This window comes from Alosa pseudoharengus, unplaced genomic scaffold (genome assembly GCF_046254945.1).
Source record: "Alosa pseudoharengus isolate Yale_2024_CS ecotype anadromous, Long Island Sound unplaced genomic scaffold, YU_APseudo_1.1 YU_APseudo_1.1_scf_4, whole genome shotgun sequence".
Lineage (NCBI taxonomy): Eukaryota > Metazoa > Chordata > Actinopteri > Clupeiformes > Clupeidae > Alosa > Alosa pseudoharengus.
In genome coordinates this window covers 35931258-35949342 of record NW_027468774.1, presented here as the reverse complement: position 1 = coordinate 35949342, position 18085 = coordinate 35931258, and the positions used below count along the sequence as shown (strand labels likewise).

The following is an 18085-nucleotide window of genomic DNA, read 5'->3' as shown; positions in this document are numbered from 1 at the left end:
ATCATTTGCTTAAGGTGCACATACATTTTATATTATCAATTATCATGGTCATGTCAATTAGGCAAAAACAAATGTGTGAATATGATTATCTAAACTGAGGTTTGTATCATATGCTGTATTGAAATGAAAAAAAGAATAGTCTACATTTCAGTCAAACACAGCAGCCAAATACAACATAAAAATACATTTTTATAGACTTTATAGAGTTATATCTGATTGTTTTCAAGGAGCTGTAGCCTATTGTTGAGGTAAGACAATACCGAAATAAAATAAAACTGTGCTTAAGACAATCTTGGCCTTTTCTCATATAGCCTACAAGAATAAAATAGGCCTATGAACTGGGCCTATTTTGTTCCAAGTCTGAGTGAATATGAACAAAATAATAATAATTTGTGCATCGTTTTAGCAGCAAGGGCCAAATTATTATTTAACATTAAGGAAATCCCTTCATCAAACGTAAGGCTACTCTACAGACTGTCGTTGCCATTTAGAAAATGCTATAGTAACTGTTTAATTTTGCGCTGGATTTTGAAAAACAATGAGTGCGAGTTGTCACGTCCTTAAGTTGCAGTAGATGTATGGGTAATGAAGTCCTTTGACAACTTTGGGCAATTAATGTAGCCCAAAACGAACTGCATTACCCACAAATCCGTGCCACGTGTAGTTTCAAAACAGGAAGTGGGATGAACGCGCTGCTTGCAACGTAAATGAGAGTCTGAGCGAGCAGAAAAGATTGTGAACCGATTCGTAACAAGTAACTCGATATAACGACCGGTTCATTTCAGTTTTATTCCGATACGGGTTCCGATATGGTCCCCCCAGGTTCTAAACATTTACAGAATTGTATACAATGAAGAGGTGAAGCAGCACAGTGGTAAACATGCTTCCGTCCCAACTTTTTTTGAAACATGTTGCTGGCATCAAATACAAACACTGGCGGCTTAATGCAGGGGCTTACCTGGGCTTTAGCCCAGGGGCCTCGACCAGTGAGGGGCCTCCTAATAATAATAATGATAATCAATAATAATAAACGGCGTGTCCGTATTCGCGGCGTCATTAGCCTACTCTGGAGCTAGCCTAAATAATTGAGCACATCGTACTGCTCTACAATTACATCCATGCAGAGGCCCCCTTTGTCTTCTCCAATTCTAAAATGTAACAAAATGTAACAAAACGTAATAAATCCCAACGGGTGTAGAGGAGAGGCTGAAACTGACTGACAAACTTATCATACAAACTCTGGAGATAACGTGGGTAGGATTGAAGCAACGATAAACGAATGACGTGGATTCCTGTAACTGTCCATGAAAACAAGGCATATGAGGTAAATATCGTAACAAATAGCCTGGAAATGAAACGGCTTTAAAAACATGTATTTCACTTGTCTCATTGGAGTGAACGCAGAACATGGGCTGTGGCGCAAATAAATGAATTAGTGATCTGCATCTCCGTTCACCAACAGCTAAGTTTGTGCTAACCCATTCGCACATATAATAGTCTATGTTATGTTTTCTCCATTGTTAACGTGAGATATGTCTCCATGTAGTGTGATAATGCATAAGGTAGCCATGTTCACGTCACATGAGACAGCTTGTTCTGTAGGCTAAAAGTATTTCTGTCCCTCCCAAACTGCGTTAAACTTGTGTGTTAAGTAGACAGAATTTCAAAAAAACTCCTGGGGAACCCCCGACACGACAAACACATGCACTTTTGAAAAGCGTTTAAACGTCCATGTGTACCCATCTTTTAACTTAGCCTACAGCCAGTGTTGTAAAAGTTCAACGCTTGTTTTCGTGCAGTAGGCTAGCCTTTTTGATAAGCGATGTCATGGGTAGGCTGACGTGATTCGAGGGCTTTCTGTTCCTGTTTATGTAAAGGTTTTACGTGCTGAATAATGATAGGCTACACTGTATTCCCCAACAGTGTTGTAAACTCAATAAAATTGCTGAGCTGTACTCAAAGCTGCCATATTGTTCAGGCACCACAAAAGTTTTAAGTTCACTCGACTAGTTTCCCAGTTATTGATTATTTTGACAAGATTAACTCTTAGTATATGAGTAGAACTGACCCCCAAACTCATTTTTTTCAAGAGTGGATTGAAATTACGTCTGACGTAATAAAGACGTGCAACTTCATTGGTTAGGTTCATATCAACATGGCAAATAACCTAATAACCTACACAAACCAACATAAACCAATAAAAAAAATCAGAAATCCCAATGAATGGTGAATTAACTAGTCTACGATCGATTGTGGCAGTTAGTAGGGGTGTGACTTTCGAAACTGACGTCTCGAATCAGTGTCGAGGCTTCGAAGCACAAGTGTTTCGAAACGTGGTTCAAAACAGCCATATCATGTGACCACTGCTTCGAAACATCGTTCAAAATCCCCATATCATGTGACCAAAGTTAAGTGAACCTTCGGTACGTTTCACCGGTGTCGGCAGGCGTGCCAGCGCGTTCAATTAACAGTGTAGCTTTCTATTAAGCAATAACCATGATGGTGTAGTGGTTAGTGAGGGTGTTTTTTGCACGGTAGACCAGGCTGCTCAAATGTGGTTCGATCCCCGTTTGATTTGTAAGGTATTGTTTCAGATCGTAGGCCTATCTGTTTATGTTTTCTTACTTCACCATTAACCACACAGTTTCAACTAAACTCTCAAAAATCGAGAGTTTTTATAAGAAGAAAGTGATTTAGAGAACACATAGTTGCAGCAATAAGATTCTCTTTATTGTGACTTCATGTGGTCTCCCATCCAGTAATTGACCAAGGGTATGCTGCTTAGCTTTTCACAAAGACTGAACACAGGTAACACAGCGAGCCACGAACTTTAAAGACTACATTTCCAATACGAAGTATTTGACAGATTTGTTTCACCCTAAACAGCTCTAAGGTGTCGGAATTGTTTCAAAGCTTCGGAACAATTCGGCACAATTGCTTGGAACGTTTCAGTGTTTCATAAAGGCTCGCTTTGCCCATCCCTAGCAGTTAGTAAATTGATACACTTTGACATCGTAGGCCTAAGACTAATTGTTTGCAAGGACTGCTGCGCACCCGGATGTAGGCAGGCAAGCTGCAAGCAATCAATGAGATGATCCATCAATCATCATCAGACTGCTACTACACAAAGGTAAGAACGCGCCTAAATGGAGGTGTAGCCTACTTTGTTTATTTATTTGTGTAGCCTACCGTCTTCCAGCGGGCAGACCTCAGCTAAAGTGTAGGCTATGTAAGAGAGACCTTTTGCGGGCTAGCTGCATGTTTTATAGCGAGTTAACTAAAGTTTGTTGTCTGAGCTGTCAGCCAGCCAGCCAGCCTGTTGTTGCACTACTTTAGTGGAAACTGGACAGACAAACAGTATGGTTTAGCATTACCAAAGATCCTTTTATCAACCGTTTCTGGTGTGGCCTACTTTGGCCGCGCAGGTTAGACACCAAAGCAACGTTTCATAAGTTGGAAATAAAACACATGACACGCACAAACAGGCAGCGCACTTTTAAACATTTTATTAGTAGCATAAGGTGCCATAAGCTATATGGTTTGCATTAGCTGCTAGATGTAATGCAAAGTAACACTGCAGGGTAATTCTTCAACTATGATACTTTTCTTGTCCTTGGAAGAAATAAGAAAAACTAAAACATATTTAGGCTACTTTGGTTTTTGGTGGTGGAAATGGCATTGCCCTAAAAACACAGTTTATTTGCTTCATAGTAGGCCTACTAAAGAATCTAGTAGAAAAAAACATCATAATAACATAACATTTGGCAGGGACGCATTTTTTTTTAAAAATCTTAATGCTTTTAAATCTTAAATTTGTCTATGTATGTCATGTCATCTCCACCACACTTTGTCATTTCCAAGCACAACACATATTTTAAGTTAAACATGTAAAAATAATACAACATACAACATTTCTGGAAAATTAATAAATTGAATATTTTGGCTGATATGTGTAATATTTAATAAAATACATTTGGAACAGTAGATGTTATTTTTGCTTGAAAACACACGTTTTGTTGTGTTTTGGAAACATGTGATTGGGCAGTTGTGGCCTACTGGTTAGGGCTTCGGACTTGTAACCGGAGGGTTGCTGGTTCGAACCCCGACCGGTAGGAACGGCTGAAGTGCCCTTGAGCAAGGCACCTAACCCCTCACTGCTCCCCGAGCGTGGCTGTAGCAGGCAGCTCACTGCATTGGGATTAGTGTGTGCTTCACCTCAGTGTGTGTTCACTGTGTACTGAGTGTGTTTCACTAATTCACGGATTGGGATAAATGCAAAGACCAAATTTCCCTCACGGGATCAAAAGAGTATATATACTTACTTATACTGGAAATGACAGTTAGACTTTTGGAATAAAATGTCAAAAATATATATTATTCAAGTGAAATCTTTACAGCCACTATTAGGGCAAGTTTCTAGAAAGAGTAGATAATTAAACCATGCAAAAAGATTTTTACTGAAAGATGTTACATTTTCTGAAAATTACCAGGTCAAAGAGCGCCATAGTTGAAGAATAACCCTGCAATAGCATATGTCTTATATTAACGTCAATTCCAGTTTTGTTAACACGGATAGGAAGCCAAGTTGTAGCTCCGAACTTAATGACAATAGCCTAAGCATGATCAATGGCAACATCCGACTCTGATAGGCCTGCCTATACAGAAGAAGAAGAGACTGTCTGACTGACTTTTGTTCATAAAAGTGAAATAATACTGTTCATAATATTTTTCCCCTCAGGACCAGATGGCTGTGTGACATGTTTTCAGTTCTGTGCAAGGAACCACCATCACACCATGGTAAGTGATAACTTATTTGTCCTCCATTTACTAGTGTCACAATGTAGCCAACGTGTAGCCTATATTATTATAAGTTATAGGGATATTTTGTAAGCATTTATTTATGAGAATGAGAATAGCCTAGCCTAATGTTATCCCTTTGCATCTCTCCACAGGGATACACAAAGGCTAGGGTTGAGTGATGTTTTTGTATCAAAGAAGGGGTGACACCTTAGACTTATTTTATGTGGCATTTTCAAAATGTGTTGGCTATGCAGGTCATGTGACGCCTCTTCCGAGACACAGGCTCAGTTACTTAGTTAAATCACAGTCAGTTTTCAAGGGTCAGCCCATTACCATGCATACACCACTCATGCATTTGCTCATTCCAGTCTATTAATGCACTGAACATTCATCTCTCACGATTTCATAGAAAGACAGAGCAGGAGGTTGCATATCAGGAGCGTGAAGGAGTTAATCTTGTATTTACATGTCACCTGTACTATAGTCTTATTTAATATATGCATAGGATTAATATTCTGCTGATTTGTGTCTTCCACTTTGGCCAAAATCCCTCTGTCTTTCTAGGAAGACGTCAATGTCAACAGCAGAAGGAAAATTACTCTGCAGGCCCTTCCCATCTTCCTGTGGGAAGATGGATTTTTTAAGACCTGGAATGTAAGTTTTTGATTAAATAGTGTGTCCTTTTTCACTCTCTTCTTTTTTTACTTTGTCTTCTCTATATATCTCTATTTCTATTCAGCCCTCTCTGATACTACCTTGCAGCCAAAAGACAACAACCACAACCATCTTCCTAGCCACCAGAATAGCAAATAAATCATACTACAGTAATTCACCAAGAATGTCATATTTGGGAATTTTACATTAACTTTTCATTCACTGGTATTTCATATTATATTAAATACACACGTAGTGTTTTTCATTGACTACTCTACTCATTAACTAATTACTGTCATGTTCTTCAGGCAGAAGAAATTGACCTGCCAGACTTCTCAGCTATTCTCACTGTCTCGGGTGATACAGACTCCCTTGTGAAGTTTGGTCCTGCTATCCATTCTATAGTTCTTGACGGAGATATTGTTGTGTGTGATATAGCAGAGTTGACAGAGACATAATTTGGCTATTTGGCTTAATTTATGCACTTCATCTCGATTATCCAAAGCAATTGTCCTACACATTTAATTTCATTCAAAAAAATATAATGGGTTTGGAAGACCTGAAGCGGTTACCTCCTAGACTGCTGCTTAGCCTTAAAAATAAATTGCTGATGATGGATGAGTAAGCATTCTGTTTTCCAAATGTCATGGTTGATATTGCCAGCATGTTAATACTCAAGCAAGCAATGGAGCTTTTTCGCTTTTATTTATGTTGGCCTATTATTTTGTTATTTGAGTATTATTACCTTTGTTGAAGTGGTAAAAGTTTGTTATTTCTTTGATGTTCTGTATTAACCGCATTGCTGGGGATGTTGTTCTGTTAGAATTCTAATGGAATTCTTAAATAAATGGAATCTGCATTGAAATTGTCTTTTGAGTAGTTTTTTATTTGAATCATACAAATAAAATATTTTTGATTTTGAGGTAAATAGTAAACCTAAACAGTCAAAAAATGTGTTTCAATAGAGTGAAGTCGACTTAAAAATATAAGAGACTGAAGTGACAATGTTTAGGTTTGAGAAACTGAATGAGTCATGGTGATAACATGAATATATTATTAGGAGTGATAACTTAAAAAAATCAACTCCATTTCCAGTGTCAATTTTGTTAGTTTTAACAATGGTTTCAAAATTATCAGGTTCATTGAACTTATCAACAATTTAAGTAGCGATTACTTAAAATGTTTGTTTGTCAAATTATTATGTTTCAGTTCATCAACTTCCTAAAAAAATGAGTGTGAATAACTTCTAGTTTAGAGTAGTAATTACTTAAAATGTTTGTTTGTTGAAATTATTTGTTTTAATGTTGTTCATTTTCTCAAAGATTTGGAGTCTTAAGAGCTTGTCTGACTAATGTAACAATAACTTAAAATATCTATTTCTCACATTATTCTTTTTAATTTTATCCTTGTCCTTAAAGATTTTGAGCATTAAAAAAAGTCTCATTTTAAGTAGAAATTACTTAAAATATTTTTTAACATAGCTAAATATTTTGAGGTAATAAGTTTCATCAAATATTTTGAGTTCATTGAACCTGTTGGGGTTTACAGTGTACACTGCATGTTATTAACCAAAAGCGCACGCTATGTGTCGGGTCAGATCGCGGGCCGGGTATCATTTAATCATAATTAATATTTGCGGTTGGGGGGGGGGGGGGGTCCTTAAAAAACATATAGCCCAGGGGCCTCTGGTGGTGTTAAGGCGCCCCTGAATACAAAATTAACATTATGATATGTTGTCTATGTCCTTTTTGCTGCTAAATATGGGTTTACGAGACTTGTATATTATGACATTCTGTTTTTATTTGCATTTTACACAATATCCCAACTTTTTCTGTTTTGGGGTTGTACTCCATATATCATTTTATTAACTTTTCTTAATATTCATGACAAGTTAAGTTTAAAGAGATGGTGGTCCAACGGCGGACCACAAGTGGAACGCCACCGGTGGCATACCACCAGGCGGTCCTCTATCTGCCAATCTGATTTTGCTATCTGGGTAGTTAGGTGACCCAATGATAAAACATAGTGGCTAGGGCTGCACGATTATGGCCAAAATGATAATCACGATTATTTTGATCAATATTGAGATCACGATTATTTATCACGATTATTAATTAATTTTAGTGACAAAAATATTTTTTCCCTTAAACATATTGGACTTGCAATCTGGCTCACCCAAATTCTTCCCCTCACATTTACTCCCCAAAATTACTGCAAATATAGATTGACTGCGACTTCCAAACTTCCAGCTTGCTACTTTGTTAATATTTGGGGAAACGTTAACGGCAACACAGTAATGACAAAGTATTAAGAAATACTGTTAATTTGATGCTTTTTATTCATTTATAAATGGTGCACTGTCAATTTAAGACCCTTTGCCAGATCCACTCAAATAGCCTATGGCTAGTGCTGTGCCCACTGTTGCCATTGCGCTCTCTCTCGTGCACGCTCAAATGCGTTCCCAATTAAATGGAGTAGCATAACGTAGTTATCTGCTGCAATGGAGATACTATGTATCTCGATGTAACAAGCTGTTTTGACATTGACATTGTAAACGTTCTTTAGGAAGAGTGTAAAGCAGTTTGCAGTAGCCTGAAGTTAATCACAACGTCGTCTATCGCTGGGAAAAAAATAGCTAGCTATGATAACCTAATTATATGTGTAGTGAATTGGAGTTGAGGCGTCTGTGCCTTTAAGACACAGCGGCCGTATTGTGTCACACCTGACTGACGTCACTTGATGCGACACTCATTGTACCAATTGAGGGCTCCGGTGTTTCTTTAAAAAGTACGGCGCTGGTAATGCCACTGCAGCGGCAGAGTTTTGTTTGATTGTTTACCGTGTGTCGGTGTTCAATTCGGGTTTCTTCGGCGAGCTGGAGCCTGTGGATATTCGTCTCTTGACTGCAAAGGGTGCAGTTGTTGGCGTTGTGCTTAATAGCATCACTGGCGGTGCTTTTGCTGTCCTTCCCCCTGAGAGCAACCGGAGTGTTGCAGGCCGGAGGCTAGGTGGTTTCTGCCTTTTCGTTTCGGCTGCTTAGGTTGACTGTACGCCCCTTCCCGTTGCGAGGAAGTCCCTGTGAATCCCCGGTTGCGGTGGCCTGCTCACTGCAAGTAACTGAGGCTTCCTTCTCCCACTGACTGCTGTTTTGTTTATAGTGAATTTTATAATACGACCACCTTTTGATCATTGAGCCCGGCCCGTCCTTCACGTGTGCCCAGATCCTCAGCGTGGTAAGAGTCTGCATGCGTGATTGTGAGGTGTGGGGGTGCATGTGTGTATATGTGTGTGTGTGTGTAAGTGGGGTGCATGTGTATGTGTGTAATTGCGTGCATGTGGTTATTTGGTTAGTCTCATTTGGGTTTGTGTAGTTTCCCCATTCTGTGTGTCATATTTTGTTTGTTTTGTCTCTGTATCCTCTTTCTTCTTTTTGTGAAACCCCATTTGTGGCATGTTCCTCCCCATGTCTTGGCGCCTAACACCGTGTCGTTTGCCTGGGTATTTGTAGTGATTTCTTCTTAACGTGCCTTGCGGTGCCTGTTTGGGGTGTATTGGTTTGCTGTGCTGAATGTATCTGTCTGTGTAAACCACTCTTGTTTTATAACCGCCTAAGCAGACTAAAGGGGACATCTGTCGGCCGTAGAGGCCTGGGTTATATGCTGCATAACCGGTGTGGGTTTTGCCGTGTCTTACCCCTTTTCTTTTGTTTCAGGAGTGGAGACTCTCGGCAGGGAGGCTGGGCACCTGGTGGTAGGGAATCTGTGTGTCTCACCGTCAGTGCAGTGTAGTGTCACCTTGGTGTGCAGTGTTCACGTGTGGTCTCTTTGACCCCTCTTCCAGATCGCCTCCCTGCAGTAAGTTCTCCCTCCTAGTTTATGTGTGTTTTCCCATACCCACAGAACCAGTAGGCCTACTATAACCCAAACCAGTTCTGATTGTGTGTTGCTGCCCCATTTCTGTCCGAGTGCTTTGCACTCCTTTTACTGTCTTGTAACGTAACTTTGTGAAGAGAAATAAAGAAATTATTTATTGTCATAGAATCCTGTCTCTGCTTCATCCTTGCACGAACCTGTGTGCTTTATGTTCTGGTATCCTTTGTTAAGGCTATCCAATTTAGTTATCAATCTTTTCCCAAGGGTGACGTAGGTCCCCTAGGTGGCGTAGTCGACACTTCCAAATTCTAATTGGTAACCTGGTCCCGCTACATAGGATTAAAGTGTGGCGGGCCGGATCTATGATAAACTAATAAATGCTTGGCGGGCCGGATTAAAGTGCGTGGCGGACCGCAGTTTGGACACCCCTGGTTTAGTCATTCGTTGATATGTAAAACACTGACGTGTAGGCTACAATTTCATTATTGTTCACTCGTTTTGAGTAGGCTGTGTCTTGAAACGCATATGCATTGTAGGTTGCACATGTAGCTTATAAAATACATGAATATAATTCACGGATCCCGTCGTTAGCTCAACTCTTATTATAGGCTATATCGGAGGAAGCAAACAAGGACTAAAAGTTAACGTGATAAAAAGGCATGTGTGGTTTGATGTGATGTGTTTCACGGTATGAGTTGAGAGCCCTGCTTTGCTTAAGTTTTTGGTTAACTCCACTTGCCTGAAATCCGAAATATTTTCGAACAACGGATGATCCGTTTCGAGGGACAAGCTCTTGGCCTGCTGTGCCACACATTTGATTTTTGATCGTCGTTTTTTTTGTATAGTCTAACTAGCCTACTAATAGTTAACATAATGCTACTAGTCCACAGTGCATCCAAACTGAGCATTGCATCAGGCTGAGCAGTGCAGGGAACAGTTGTCATTGGTAGGCTGCATGCAGGCACATTGTTTTGTAGCGGAGTGTTCTATGGGTAGAGCACGCATTTTTAATATCGCTCGATCACGCAAATTTGATCGTGGGAAGCCAAAATCGTGATTAAAATTCGATTAATTGTGCAGCCCTAATAGTGGCTTTTAATTCATTTATTATATTTCCTTACATAAATATACTAATTTATAAGTTAATATTTATAATATATAATTTATAATATTTATTTAGGGTTTTCTGTTTGTCTTGGTGATAGTGGTGAACAAATACATCAATCCCATATAGGCCTAGTGTAGAAATCTGAACCTCATATATATATCCTTATAAATGCAGACATATAAGAGAAAAACTAACCGTGCAGCTTATACAAGCTCTACAATATGCCCTCAGAACTATTGAAGAAGGAACTGCTTTGAAGGCTGCAGTGTTTAGGCTGCAAAGCAGTTCTCTTTCAGTCGAACTACTCGGCGTTAACGGGAATACATTCCACGATCACGTGATCGCAACTGAAGTCCTCTTACAGGTCCTGCTAAGGTTCTGTTGGCGCGAAAAACGGCTCGGCTATAATAAGCCGCCGCGGCCAACGACAATCACTTTTTCATTCTTCAGCAACGTCGCTTGAAGTTCCCACAAGAGAATCAACACGGTCTTGCGAGAAAGAGGAAAGGCAGAGGATATCAGGAGAAGTTTAAGGAGCAGGAGAGACGAGACAGGTGTCATCGACTTCAGCCTTGCCGGGGAAGAAGACGACTGCTGCCGACTCTCTTTCTTTCTATACCTCTCTCTATTTTTCTCGCTTTTTCTGTCTTGCTTCTTAAATAAAGGTTAAAAAAAAATAATCTTTAAAGCATGTCTGAGTCGGTGACCGCCCAGATGCGTAGGTGCGGTCGGAGCTGCGGGATGTGGATCCCCGCTCTGGACCCACACCCGGTCTGCATAAGCTGCCTGGGTGTCGACCATGCCCGCGCAGCTTTGGTGGCCCCCGAATCCTGCCCGCACTGCGAGAGGTTGGGGCCGAAAGTTGTCATATACCGGGCTTGTGTGCTCGAGGAAATGGCAGCCAACGGCCCCCCTCCCAGCTTGGCCCTGGTGATGTGCTTGCGCTCCCGGAGCAGGGAGAGGCAACTTTGCCCGGGACGGCTGCAGGGTCCCCCGCTGGCTTTTTTGCTGAGACCTCCGCAGACAGCTCTCATGAGTCCGATGACGATGACAGAGTGTCCCTCGTCGCCTCAGAGAGCTGCTCGCTGGAGCAGCAGGGCCCGGTTGAGAGCACGGGGGATGATGCTCCACCAGAGTCTGCCCTCTCTCCCGAGAGCTGGCCACCGTTCTGGAGCACGCCACTAAGTTGCTCGGCATTCAGTAGTTAGGGAAAGTTAGGCTTTTTTTTCGCCAATCTGCAAAAAAAAATCTTACCAATAGCTTTTTTTACCATGTGTTCCTATAGGTGTAGTACAACCAGGAACATCATTGTGTGGTGGTCCGCCACAAATAAGTCAATGTATGGGAAACCCTGGACTCTCTCACAAACATTCACAACCACACACACACGCATCTATGCACATTGACTCTCTCACAAACACATTCACAACCACCCACCCACCCAAACACATATGCACACACTTACAAATAAAGTTCACACCTTCACTGATACTGTCTCTCTCTGTCTCTCACACACACGCACAAATACACACACATGCAAAATGTCCTTTCTCACACACACCATGTTGAGACAAAACTGTCTGTGATTATAGTACCAGTGTGTTACACGCAAAGTGTGTGAGTGTGTGTGTGTGAGAGAGAGAGAGAGAGAGAGAGAGAGAGTCCAATGCGGAGAGTGGATGGCGATCAACAAAATGTAAAACTCATGAGGATTAACAGAGTTAACTTTCTCTGCCCTAGATGGGACGGAGGACCAGGGGCTGGCTCACCTCCCTGAGGTGGAGGAGACGCTGGCGGCGTATCTTTGCCCCCAGGGAGCATCGGCCCGGGGACCGCCGGCACTGCCATCCAAGCCCTGTCGGGTTACGGCTGGCCAGGCATCCAAAGCGTATGCCTGTGTAGGGCAGGCTTGCCGGGCTGGAGCTGCTCTTCGATAGGAACGCAACCACTTGGGGCGCTGGTTTTCACTTTCCCTCCCTATGGAGAGGGCATTGTTTGGGCTTTCAACGATGGATGTAAGGAGGCTAGCCTATGACCTGGCAGAGAAATTAGGCTTGAACCATTGTTTTAATTTAGAGCGCAAGATGGCAGGGAAAGACCGGTTCTATGAAGACAAGGAACCCTGTCTGTCAGGACTCAAGAGGCAATAAGCATATGGTGGGGTTCAACAGACCAAAAGTGGACCTGTTCTTCCATATTTATGAGGACGAACTCCATATGCTAGGCGAAAACGTTGACCCCCACCCGTCTGTGGAATATGGATGAGGTGGGTGTCCAGAACGTACAGAAGCCAAACAAAATTGTTGTTACAAAGGGGAAGAAAGAGGCAGGTGCAAGAGTCACAAGCGCAGAAAGAGGCTTTACTGTCACTGCTGCCTGTTCCATGAATGCCGCTGGGCAGTTTGTACCACCACTGTTAATTTTTCCAATAAAAAGAATGAATGAGCGCCTGCTGTATGGTGTCCCAGCAGGATCAATTGATGGAACTACTGACTCAGGGTGGATGGACAGCACACTGTTTCATCAGTTACTGAGACATTTTTGTGACACCATTGGATGCACTCCTCAGAGGCCTCATAATTTGATACTGGATGGCCACAACTCGCATAAGACCCTCGAGGCCGTGTTGCTTGCGAGAGAGCGTGGGGTGATAATGATTACCATCCCACCCCACTGCAGCCACAAGATGCAGACATTAGACCGCACCTTTTTCAAGTCTTTTAAATCAAAATAGAACACAGCTGCAGATAACTGGATGACCTTTCACCCAGGACAACAAATTGATATTCATGCTGTGTGTGGTGTTTTCGATAAAGCCTACATCATCAAAACATAAGCATCATGTAGGCCAGCATTTCTCTATGGGCCGCAGTCCGCAAAGTGGACACTGCTGGTCTGCAGAGTGAAATTATTCCAGGGGCTTCATCTGATAATTTGCAGCGCAATTGATCAAGGAACGGCGGACCGACAGAGAAAGAAAACAAATGTTTCTGCAATCAGTAGAAAATACTTGCTAATTTGGGGTCATTAAACATAGAGGCATACAATTAAGTCGTGGTATGAGCGTTTATTCAATGCATGCGTGTGCACATCTGCGCGAGAAACCACTCGATAATGTTGGTAGTAGCAAAGCTCCGCTCCAACCTATTGGAAGGCTATTTAATTATGAAATTACATTTAATAGAACGACGTGGATTTATGCAACTTCCTTAAAAACAGAGCACAGACTATATAAAACACAGTCTAGCATTAAGTATTAAAAGTCAAATTTGAATATAACGTGGCCAAAAGCTATTGATTAGTCTTAATTACTAAGATCTCCAGATCAGTGATTTAGGCCTATCTGATCCATTTACAATTCACAAAAGCTTGTATTGTGTTTCCTGAATCCTTACATTCAGGCATTCAAATGAAATGTAATTAAATAGCATATTCTTTCTGCCTCCCAGTGTATGATGCTTGCACAAGGGAAACACCCCAAAACAATGGCACCCATATAATTGCTGTTGTTTTGAGAAGTGTTTTTCTCATGCAAGCATCATGCAACCATGCAAAAACAATGAAACTAAAGTAATTAAATGTTACATTAGTAAAGCAGTCCTCTGATGTGCATGTTTTCACAAACTTTTGTGAACAATCTTAGCACTTTAAACATTGACTGCTTTGAAGTGCATGCATAACAATATAGCATAACAATAAATGGAGATATCATAATGATAATTTGATTGGGGGGGGGGGGGGAGGTTCATAGGTGGGCCCTATGACCCCAAAGTATGCCTTGACTGAGCCTCAGGTCAGAGAAGTTTGAGAAAGGCAGAATTGTAGGCGACAAAGCAGCAAGGAGGCGTCATGATCATTTAAATGAATTTTATGACAAGGTCGGTGAGGATGGGGGAAATCTTATATTTCTGGCAAACTTTGCCCGCCGGCTTTCAAAAAAGAAAATCCACACTTCAGTCACATCCACAGCAAACCTGAAACAGCATGTTGAACTGAAACACCCGGCTAGCCTTTCAAGGTATGTACAATCCGATAAAAAATCGAAAGACAGATCCTCGACCCTAATCCCATTAACTGCATTCTATATGGGCTCTGGTAATAATTGTGAAAAATAATAGCTCGCAGCAACATATGAAAAAAAGAACTATGAACTAGTTCATTTTTTGGAACTGTGAACTTAGTTCAAAATTTGGAATATTGAACTATGAACTGAACTAGTTCATTTTAAAATGTGTGAACTGAACTTTGAACTAGTTCACTAGTAACACTGCCTCTATTACTGTTAGGCTACTGTCATTGTCATCATCATCATTATCTTATTCATCACTAAATTGTATGTTTGTATGTGTGTGTTCTTTTGACAGGCCTCAGTGGGTTTCTGGATTCTAATGTATTTTTTTACAATTTAAAGGACCGAGTCAGTCACCCTCCTGGATTCTAGAAGAGCTGTCCCCAAGGCCAAGAATAAAAAACAAGAGGCCACGAAAGAGGGCATGGGAATCTTCAGCTGTGCTGACCTTCTCTCCATATATATTTTTTGTTTGGAGGACAAGATAGCTGTGCACGAAACAAATGGCTGCCCCAAGTAGGCCACGGCTGCCCCAGCTGGGAAAGGCTGTCGCAAATCCCTTGAACAGGTGGTCAATCAGAGATTTCAAACAAACGAGGGAACAACATATCACAATGCAACATGCTGTTTTCCCTTGATGAAAGTGAAACCATGAGTTTAACCACATCTCAACTTTGGCCAAAGTTTTCAGAAATAATCGTTTTCAGTGATAAAACCACATTGAAATAATATGTATTTTCCTAGCCTAGAAATCTAGAAATTACATTTGCTGCCAGGGCTAGTCTAGCAACTCTCCGTTGGCTTGTGAGCTTGAAAAATTAAACTTCTATCAGGCCAATCAAATCGTGTATAGAGTCATTAGGCGGGCTTAACATAATGATTGATGGCAGAGTTGCAACGGTTTGGCTTGAATTCCCTGCTACTTGAAAACAAATAAGATAATGTTGCTGTTGGCGAACAGTGTGACACGAGTTAAGCTTTTATAAACTAGCCAACTAGCTCCGCTGGTGGGAAACGCATGGGACTCATAGCGCTGTCCTATTGCGTGCAGAGGGAATTTGAAAGACAACCGATTATCCCGCCCCTCGGACTGAGCACTGCGAACGGTGAGTGCCCAGACCCTACATTTTAATCAGGCTAGCATTTTCCATATGGGGTCTTAGAAGCCATCTGTCTTCTTCTAGCCACAGCGTTTTTTTTTGCAAACATAATCAACCTAAGCATGCTCAGATCACGTGATAGACGATGCGCTGTTGCTCACCTGTCCATCATCATAAAGCCCGATTTGATTGGTCCACCAGATTTGGGGCGAGCATAGTTGCTCCACAACGGAGCAATGCCAGACCGAACTTCCCGACCTCAAATGTTGTGGGTGGTTCTAAGTTCGGCTGGCACCCAGGCTAAAGGGGTTCCTTAACATGGGGGAGAATGGTGGAGTGCTCAGGTTTTGCTGCCTTCTCTATGACACCATCTATCAACTTAGCAACTTCTCCAAGTCACTGCAGAGGTCAGTGTCAACCCTGGCTGAAGCTCAGAGCTGCCTTTCCTCCACTCAGGCTGTCATAGAAAAGTACAAGTCAAGGTATGTATCATATATCCTACAATTTATGATTTGATTTTAGGTTGTGTTGGTGTGTTTTTACCTCAGTATAAATAAATAATAATAATAAAAAAAGATGCTCATCCATCTATCTCTGCACAACTCTAGACCTGGACCTAAACTGAGAGCAGTGCTGGACAGAGACACCTATGAGGGAGTCCTCCTGAAGCCTACTGATGCCGACCAGCATGACAAGAAAGAATGAGCTAATCGATTCTCTGTGCCGGTGCATCACTGCTAGATTAAGTGATGTAAACAGTGGTGTCCTGCAGGCTATGCGGCTGACCAGCTATGAGGCAGACGTTCAGGTTAGGAATTCAAATGTAATGAACAAATCTTTGCACATTTTATGTTTTAAGACAACTGCTTAACTTTATATTAATGTTTTCCCTTTTGTTCTTAGATTTTGGTGATGAAGAGGTAGACAAACTCATCAGTTACTTCTGACCTCTTTTACTGTCTAGTCTTTAACTTGTCTTTATAGTCTTTTCTAGTCTCAGTCTTTTCAGGAGGCGAATCAAACCGACATCGCTGAAGTGATATCCTTCGTGCAGAAGGAGCTGCGGGGAAATGGCCAGATGGAATATCGTTGGATGCACCTTCGAGCAATCCAGAATGGATGGTGGTCTCGCAAGATACAATAAGGCAGATCATCAAGTTGCTTGATCCACAGGGTGTGGAAATGAGACTAGCCCATCGTCTGAGGCGGCGCCAGTATACTACTACTAGGCCTATTCACGGTTATGACTTTATTCTTGTAGCCTAACATTATGACTTTATTCTCGTAACGTTACGACTTTAATCTCGAAGTATAATACTTTTTTTTGTATTTGCGTGGCCCTAATACTCTTCCGTCTTTGAGTAATCGTATAATACGATTACAAACAATTATCGAGGAAAATTCTCTGACTCAAAGCTTTGTTTAATTCCTATCACTTGCGTTATGTGGCCTAGTGAGCTCAGGTATTATCGCTTCACACGGACTGACGCGCACACCACTTTCAGCATTAAGTGGGTGAGATGACAGAGAGCCAAGAAATCGTCCATAAAAGGCAGAGAATGTCCAAAGGTTTGGGATCATTTCAAACTTAGAAAAGAAGACAAGGTGCAATGTGTCTACTGCAAAGCAGAACTGGCGTAGGCTAGCACAACAGCGAACAATGATTCAACATCTGAGCCGAAAGCAGCTCTCCAAGCGTAGCCGACATAAGGCAACGTAAACACTGATGTTAGCTGATTTAATGTATTATCTAGTTAGAATGTACGGTATTTGTAGCGGCTGTAGCCTAATGTCGTGAGTCGATACAATGTTAAGTTGTGGACATTTTAACTAGTAAACTAATTTATGTAACATTACAAGTGAGCCAAATTCATCACACACAATATATTAAAGCCCAAAATAACTGCATTACTTCAAGTGTCAAAACTGCAGTTTTCTGAGTATCAAAACAGTTTTTGAGGAAATATTAAAGTTGCAGGAAGTATTTTGGACACTGTATTGTACTGCCTACTATACTTTACTGCAAAAATGCAGTATTTTGGACATGAAGTACTGCACTGTATTATAGTCTAACTACACTGTAAAAACTGCAGTTATTTTTTGTAAGGGAGGTTATTTGGTAGTATTGGTAAATGCTGCAGATGCACAAATAATTTACTTTAAAGTGACTAGGGCTAGTTTACAGCACAACATTTGTTGTACATATTAATAAATTGCACTTAATAACGCAAAATTATTTTTATCCAATTAATCGATGAAATAATTGCTAGAATACTCGATTCCAAAAAGAATCGATAGCTGCAGCCCTACTTGAAAGTGACATGAGTTGTCTCTCCCTGGTTGTGCCTGCACTACTGGACTTAAAGAGCCACCTGTCAGACTTCTCCCTTGCTCATGCCAAGAGCTACAGGAATGTAGCTACACCGGAACAGAAGATGTCTGCAAACATGGATTTACGCTTCGGCTGTTTTCTGGATTTGTA

The 18085-nt window shown here is 41.2% G+C and overlaps 1 long non-coding RNA gene across 2 annotated transcripts; it reads left to right on the top strand.

Annotated features, from left to right (window-relative positions):
* The first annotated feature begins 1679 nt into the window (after positions 1–1679).
* On the top strand, positions 1680–6319 carry LOC143102478 (uncharacterized). 2 transcript variants are annotated; one of them, XR_012982596.1, is made up of 4 exons: positions 1680–3130; positions 4739–4797; positions 5365–5454; positions 5763–6319. It is a non-coding gene; the product is annotated as an uncharacterized LOC143102478 (long non-coding RNA). The 2 variants fall into 2 exon arrangements; XR_012982595.1 differs by lacking the exon at positions 1680–3130 and having other exon boundaries at positions 3138–4797.
* Positions 6320–18085: the final 11766 nt, after the last annotated feature.